The sequence below is a fragment of the Callospermophilus lateralis genome, chromosome 13, assembly GCF_048772815.1.
Source record: "Callospermophilus lateralis isolate mCalLat2 chromosome 13, mCalLat2.hap1, whole genome shotgun sequence".
Taxonomy (NCBI): domain Eukaryota; kingdom Metazoa; phylum Chordata; class Mammalia; order Rodentia; family Sciuridae; genus Callospermophilus; species Callospermophilus lateralis.
Window position 1 is genome coordinate 44,856,698 of NC_135317.1, and position 7,901 is coordinate 44,864,598.

Sequence of the window (7,901 nt, forward strand, 5' to 3'; positions counted from 1 at the left end):
TCATTCAAGTCTTTCACAAAAACATTCACTCCAGCTTTATCCTTAAGAACTAAAGACTTTAACACAGATGTCCACCGAGAGTTGGGTTAAAACTCATCACACTAGTCCCAAACCATGGAACCTTACTCAGCCAAAGAAAGGACCAGGATTGTGACACACACACACACACACACACACACACACACACACACACATTTGTGTCTTTCTCTCCAAATCATTTTGTTTGGTGAAAGGAGCCAAAGAGGCCACATTGACATACATTTCTAAAGAATAGGGACACACCTCTAGTGATGGACAGCAGATGCGCCTGCCTGGGGAGGTGGAAAGGAAGCATGGAGAAAGGTAGAAGACAGGGCATGTGGTACCTTTTGCAAGTAAGAGAGGGTCCCCCTTCTTAACTGGGTGGAGGGTTTCATGGGAATCCACACATAAAACAACCTATAAAACTATACTCTTGAAGTATATGAAGCTCATGGTTTGTCCCTTCTATTTTGAAACAACTATTTTTCAAAAGTCAGTCTCAGTAGTGTGTTCTGACAAACATCTAAAGAGTCTGCTGTGAGTTAGTTGACCTTCCATCTGGTGCAGCTACTTTATACAATATTTGCAGAGGGTCTGGCACCACAATTCACCTCTCACACATGCCTCTTCTTTCTCCGTGTCTCGGCAAAGAGCAAGAAAAACAGATGAATCAGAAACAATAGAATTTTATGTTCATCATCAGAGAAAGAGGAAGGCCATTGAGGCAATTTTGATACAGGGGAAAAGGAACTGAGCCAGATCCAATCCCAGGGAAAATGGCCCAGGTCTCAGTCAGCCAGGCTAACCATCAAGTCAGGTGTCTAGGTGAGTATCCATGAAGCTCTCTTCTATATTCCACTGTGGGGTGTCTCAGATCCAGTGTGGTCAAGACTGGGCTCGCACAGCAGGCCAAATGGAATCCTGGGTGATGTAATACCCCTAAGTCTTGGCTGCTTTGTGCTGTCCAACTCAGCAGTTGAACTGAGGCAGAATTTAAGCCTATAGCCCCTGCTAGGATTCCTGGACTGCCCAAAGAGGAAAAGTTGTGCTGTTGCTGCTCATGAGGAGTCCTAGCTGTGAAATGAAGGTTACATAAAGTGCTGTTTGGATGGTGGAGAGCTGTGTTCAGTCCCAGCACCCACAGTGCATGCCAACTGGTGGAGAGGGGTGTCAAGCCAATGCTGGGTGGGGGCTTCCCAGTACCAGGAAGTACTCAGAATATGGGCTGAAATGGTGTGGGAGTCAGGAGGAGACTGGAAGATGACAGCCATGGCAGGCTTAGAAGATAGTGGTACAGAGACTCTGCCTGCTAGCAAGGAGGTCAGTGCATGATCAATGACAGGGAACAGGAGAAGTGGCAGTGTGTTACAGAGAGAGGCACTTCCATGTTGCCCATAAGGGCTGCAAGAGGCAGGCTGAGGAGTGATGTCTGGAACAGAGGGATGTGAAAATTGAAATGTTTGGTACAGGAGATCCTAGGTGTAAGTGGGCTGGTGAGACTGGTCCCTTTGCTGGCTCTCAGTGCTTCCTAGGCCAGTGCACCTGGGGGAATGGGTAGCAGCTCCCTTTGGAGCTGGGGGCAGATCTGAAGATCACCACCTTTGAAGGCAGAATAGTGTCCATGTTAGTGACCTTGAGCTGTACAGCTGACTGCCAGATTTGAAGCCCGGATGCATTGGCTCTGGTGGTGGGAGAGACCCTTGTCAGAGTTAGAGGCTGGCAAATGTGAATGAAGTTGCTGGTGGAAGGAACTAAAGATGGGCTGTGGAAGGAGAGAGGAGGAGGAAGGAAGGAGGAGGAAGAAAATGTATGCACATGGGGGTTGGATTTCCATTCTGCAGGGCACAGGCTTGAGGGAGAAGGGCTCTGGGATAGGAGATATGGGAAGGTGTGAAATGGGAGGTGCTGCAGCTCTTGCCAAGTGAGTAGGGTGTTGACTTTCACTGCCAGAATCCTCAGATTGGGACTGGACCTAATGTGAGAATGAGGGCCAGCAGAAAGAGGCAAAGAAAGACAACTACGGCTTCCCCCATCATCACTATTGAGTGTGGGGTTAGGGAGAGAGACAGATAGGGTAAGGGGCCCAGCGGTAGTGGAAGAGCTGCCACCAGGAATAGCTGGCATCTTGCAAGTATCCATGGGTGGGGTCAGTGTGTCTGCAGTTCCTGCTGGAACCACAGGTGGTTAGAAAGAAGGGACAGGCTGAGTAGCAGTTCAGGCTGCCATGGCCTCAGCTATATCCTCTGAGTCCTCTGTCATCCTCCAAGCTCTGGCTCTTCTTCAAATCCACAACCTTCTTCTGCAGGGTTCCAAAGTCTTCCTCCAGAGAAACCAGAGACATTTAGGAGGTGAGGGAAGCTCACCTTGTTTCTTCTGAATTGGCAGAAGCATGGTCATTGGCATGGGCCTCCCTCTCTTGTGGGACCTCCATCTAGTGACTATGAATGGAGGACAGATCCTGACCCTTGGGAACCTGGAGAGCTGGGCAGATGGTGTCCATTCAGCTTTTCCATGGTCCCCTTCTCTGGCAGCATGGCGCTGCCTGGAGCTGGCTTGCAGGCTGCCCCAGAGTCAGCACACCTACAGTGGGGCTGTTCCAGTTTGGGACCACAGGGTGGCCAGGGCACATGTTCCTAGGAGACCCCTGGGCCCTCTCATGGGAGATATTTCCTCCTGAGGCTCAGAACTTGGCTAAGCCACAGTGAGGTCTCTCTGGATGTCCAGGGGCTTGGCTGGTGCTGCTTCCCCATTGCTAGTGGTACCCTTTCCCCATCATCCTGCTGGATGTCTGTCTCTTCTTGGTTCTCCTCCTCCTTTTCCTACTAGTACTCCTGCTTTTTCTCTTCCTCTTCCTCCTTGGCCTTCTTGTTGATCATGCTTTCTTTGGGTTTCACTAGGGTTCTCACCTCTGTTTCCTTGCTACAGGAAAAGAGAGGTAAGCTGGTGTCATGGGCTTTGCCCCTCACAGTGGCCAAAGCAGGAGAATAGCTTTGTTCAGGGAAGAAGGGATCCTAAAGTTCTGGAGGGTAGGAATATGAGTGAGTTGCTAGTTCACAACATGGGCTTTGTCTGTTAGGCCTCTCAGGACACCTACTGGGAGGATCCCCAAGGAGGTGCGCATGGCCTGCAGGAGAGGGGCTCTGTAGCAGCCAGTTGACCAAGGTACAAGAGGGCGGTGATTTTTATTGAAGAGCCTGCACGCAGGGCGCCTGGAAGATCCTGGAGCACAGGAACCTCAGGCCAGTCCAAAGGCATGGCGACTGCAGGACAGGGGCAGGCTGCTGCCTGGGTGACTATATGGACTCATCTGATTGCCCATTCAAATCATGTAGTGTGGGCTTGACCTGAGACCAGAAAAGAAACCAAGGGACTCTTGTTCAGCTAGACACAACATCTTCTAGAGGCCAAATGCACTCTGTTCAGCTCAGCCCTGGTGACATCTGGCTGGAATGTATGTTTGGGTTAGGACAGTCAGTGAGGTGGTGGTGAATCCCTGTTTTGCCAATTTGTCTAGCTCCTGGGACATCCAGCTGCTCCTTGCAGTTGTGTGGAACCCCTTGGGCCACTACTAGGGATTGTTGGAACTGTGGGCCAAAGGGACTTAAATTTTTTTAATATATATATTTTTAGTTGTAGTTGGACACAATATCTTCATTTTATTTATTTATTTTTATGTGGTGCTGAGGATTGAACCCAGGGCTGCATATGTGCGAGGTGAGCACTCTCCCACTGAGCCACAACCCCAGCCCAAAGGGACCTATAATTTTGAAAGAAATTGTCTAGACTTTGACTTTGCAGGCTCAGATGGACTAGTCATCTAGTGGCTCATTTGAGTAGAGTGTTGAACGCCAGTCCTAGCTTCTTGACCCAGCCTGGAATTCAGCTTGCTCCCTGTGGAAAGAACAGTGAGTTGTCATTTGTAAAACTGAAGGTGACTCTTTGGTTTCTTCTTCTTTTTAATCTGTGGTGTTAAGTAATGTTTTCTATAGCTATAAATATCATATATGAAAGGTTGGGTTTGTTTTAATTAAGCCTCCTTTATCAATGATTTTATATGAAAACAAACCTACCAGGTCTCTCAAACAAGCACTTTTTCTCTCCATCAAGTAAATATTTCCAAATTTTGAAATTTTGAAGAGAAATGGGTTATGAAAGTATGCTAAAATATATATAAGATAAAAGTTATTACTGGCCACTTTTAAATGTACAGGTTCAATAGTGTTGGGGGAGAGGCAATTTTTAAAGGAAAACATACACAGAATTTAGTTCAGCACTGGAAGGGGCTTATGTATTTTGTCATGAGTGTATTTGATGATATACACCAAAAATATTTGTTTAATGTACTTCAATTCATATTAGCTTGCCAGCATAATATTAACATTATACTAGACTTTCAAATGTTTCCTTTGTAGGTAAAATTAGAATCTGTGGTAACTATTTAAAATATTTAAAAAATTAACTTATTTTTCTCCCACTTACTTAAGAGCCATTTGGAATTTAAAATAAAGTATTGTAATAACATCTAAGCAATCCCAACTAAATGCCCATTGTTTCTTGAGAGAGAGACAAGATACCAACAGTATGAGCGACAGAAAACACCCACATTAACATCTCAGATATATTATTTGTTCTCTGAATAAAAACTTAGGCACGCAGCTTTTCTATACAATAACTGGAATTGTGTACAGACCCCCTCCACACTGCTCTGAAAATGAACTTTTGTTTTTCACAGATGTAGGCGAATTAGAATGAACAAAGGCCCACAGTTTAAAGCTAGAACAATTAACTCAAAAAAGGGGTTTTTCTTCTCTTAGGAGATCAAATGTATATGTTTATAACCAACAGGTTAAGGCAGTCTTGGCATCTTTCAGTTGTGTCCCTTTTGAAAGTGGCAAGTACTTTTTTTTTTTTTTTAAGAGAGAGAGAGAGAGGGAATTTTTTAAATATTTAGTTTTTGGTGGACACAACATCTTTATTTTATTTTTATGTGGTGCTGAAGATCGAACCCAGCGCCCTGGGCATGCCAGGCGAGCGTGTTACCGCTTGAGCCACAACCCCAGCCCCAAAGTGGCAAGTACTTTTTGAATACTACTGTCAAGGGACCTGGAACAAACAGGAAGAAGCCCAAACCTCTTCCTGGTCTCCTGTGCCCCAGTATCATCTGTGAAGGGGACCAAGTTCCTCCCACACTCACTATTGTAGTAGCTGGTTCATTTCAAGGTCCACTTGCTAGAGGATTGGGCCCACCAAGACTTATTCGATAGAGCTGGGAAACTGCCCCAGATCCTTAAGCAGAATTCTTACACAGGAGGAGCCCTTCTTAGGAAGGCTGATGAAAAGATGCAGGTTACTAAAGAATGTTGAGTGTCAGGTCGGTGACTTAGAACAAAGAAGCCCACACGGGAAAGAAACCTCAATCAGGCGCCCACAGAAAGGCCTGTCAATCAGCGGGATCTCTTGCTAACACCTGTCAATCAGCAAGATCTCCTGACCAATCCTGGATCTCAGCCAGTTCCCCGACCAACTCCAGCTAGACAAGGGACTCTAAAAACACCTTCTCTTGTCCCAAGCCCTTCCCTTCCTGCCATGAGCTCCAGATCAAGCTCCCACGCGGTTTCTCCTCAGACCCTTCTCCTGTCCACTCTGTCTGATCAAGTTCCGCCTGGGAGTGATATCTCAAATAAAGCCCCATTAGGTGGCCTTTTAAAATCTGCCTCCTTTGGTCGCCGCCCGCCTTGCCTGATCTCACATTGAGGTCTAGATCCCTGAGCCTGGGCATGGAGGAAACATCAAAGACCCTTCCTCCCCACTCCCTGCACATATATGGCATGATCTTAATTCTTTAATCCAATAATAGCTCCCCTGAAAACTTCGCAGCAGCATAACTCTCCTGTATCTTCCATGGCTGTAGTGATTGGTCACAGCCCAGAATGACCACACTTATGCTTGATTTGAGTTTTCTCCTCCATACTTACCTTAGCTCTCAATGTTCTTATCCACCCCTTAAATATTGATTTAATGAATTTTACAGTTTCCAACCAGATGTATGGTACCACATCCAGGTCATTTAGCGTTTCCTCCTAACCCTCTTAGCCTCACTTGGATTTAGATTAATCCTGCAAAGAACGGCTCTTCAGCTGCTGCTATGTTAAGTGCAGCTTGCTTTTTTCATTGCCCAGCCAATAAAAATAACTTATTAGTAAGGGTTTTTGGTTACGAACAACCAAAATAGATTCTGGATAACTTAAGCATAGAAGGAGTATTGGAACTAAGGGGGGGCCCATGAACACAGTGGGATGAGAAAGACCCAGCTGGAATGGGCCAGGACCAAAGAATTCCAAAACAGCTCAGGAGTTGTAAGAAGAGTCACATTGCTAGCCCACCCACAGTGCCACCATGACACTAAGATTTCCCCCTGAAAGCTCTCCACTGCCTTGGGAATCAAAGCTTCTTGGTTTCTGTGAGAGGTGGATGTGAGCTAAAAACTGTCCTGCCCACAGAGGGAGAAAGATTATTGCCATGAGAAAACCAAGGTTTTATAAGAATGTAGGATAATGCTGGACTCCCAAAACCTTATATATGTCTGCTATAGATAAAATGTACACTGGGTATACTGGTGCAGGTGTGTAGTCCCAGCTATTCATGAGTCATGAAGATCACAAATTCAAGAGCAGTTCGGGCAACTTAGCAGGACCCTATCTCAAAATAATAATAATAATAATAATAATAACAACAACAACAACAAGAACAACAAAAGGCTGGTGATATAGTTCAGTGATAGATTCCTGGGTTCAATCCCTAGTAATGCAAAAAAATTATAATAATATGTTTGTGTATGTGTATATATATATACACACACACATATATATATATATATATATATAATAATTAGAGTTTATTTAAATCATAATACATGCTCATTGTGCAAAATATTTTAGCATAGTTTTTAAAATATTTTTTCTAAAATTGTGTTCATATTATATTGGTATTTTTATCATAGCCAACTTTTTTCACTTAATGTCTTGTGATCATTTTTGCATCATTAATTATTTGCACTGTGATTTTACCTCGTAATACTATGATATTTCTTCTCTGTATTTATTTTAAATCACTTAAAGAATTTCTATTTACTTTTAACCATTATAAATAATGCTGGGTTGAATGTATTCTTCTTTCTTTTCTTTTTTGTTCAAGTACATTGTAACCTTCCCATATTTCAAGCACTAAGCTAGAAGTGCTTTATGTGTACTTTTTCATTAATTCCTATCAATATTCCCATGAGGTAAATACTATTATTATCTCCATTTTACAGATGAGGAACATTCTGTATGGTGGCTGTGAATAACTTGCCTAAGTTCACACAGCTGCTAACAGTCCCGTGTTAATCCAAGGTCACGCAGCTAGCAGGTGGCAGAACTGGCTCTAGTGTAAACTCAGGCTTGCCTGACCCCACTGCTCGGGCTCTGAGCCTCTTATCCTTCTTCTCAAGCAGAAATCATTGGGTGATCCAAGAACAGTTCCTTAGGGTAAGCCTGAAGAAGTGAAATTGAGGGAGTAAAGGCTTTTGATACACACTGTGGGTCTGTCCTCTAGAAGGTCTGCACCAATTTACACCGACCCCCTGAGATCTATTCGAAGTGCCTGTTTTCTATGCGCTTGGCCTACAGCTGCAACATATGCTCTTCAGAAACCCTTTGCTCAGTATCAAAAAAAGGTGTGTATCTTGATTTAAAATTTTTTCATGTTTTATATTATAATACAATCTGCCTTCTATGATTGCCTACTGTGTATCAAGGAGAACATCGGCCCTGAAAGCGCAGATTATTATTTGTTTTGTTCACTGCTGATTCCCCAGCACCTATCCAGCAAATTGTGTAGCA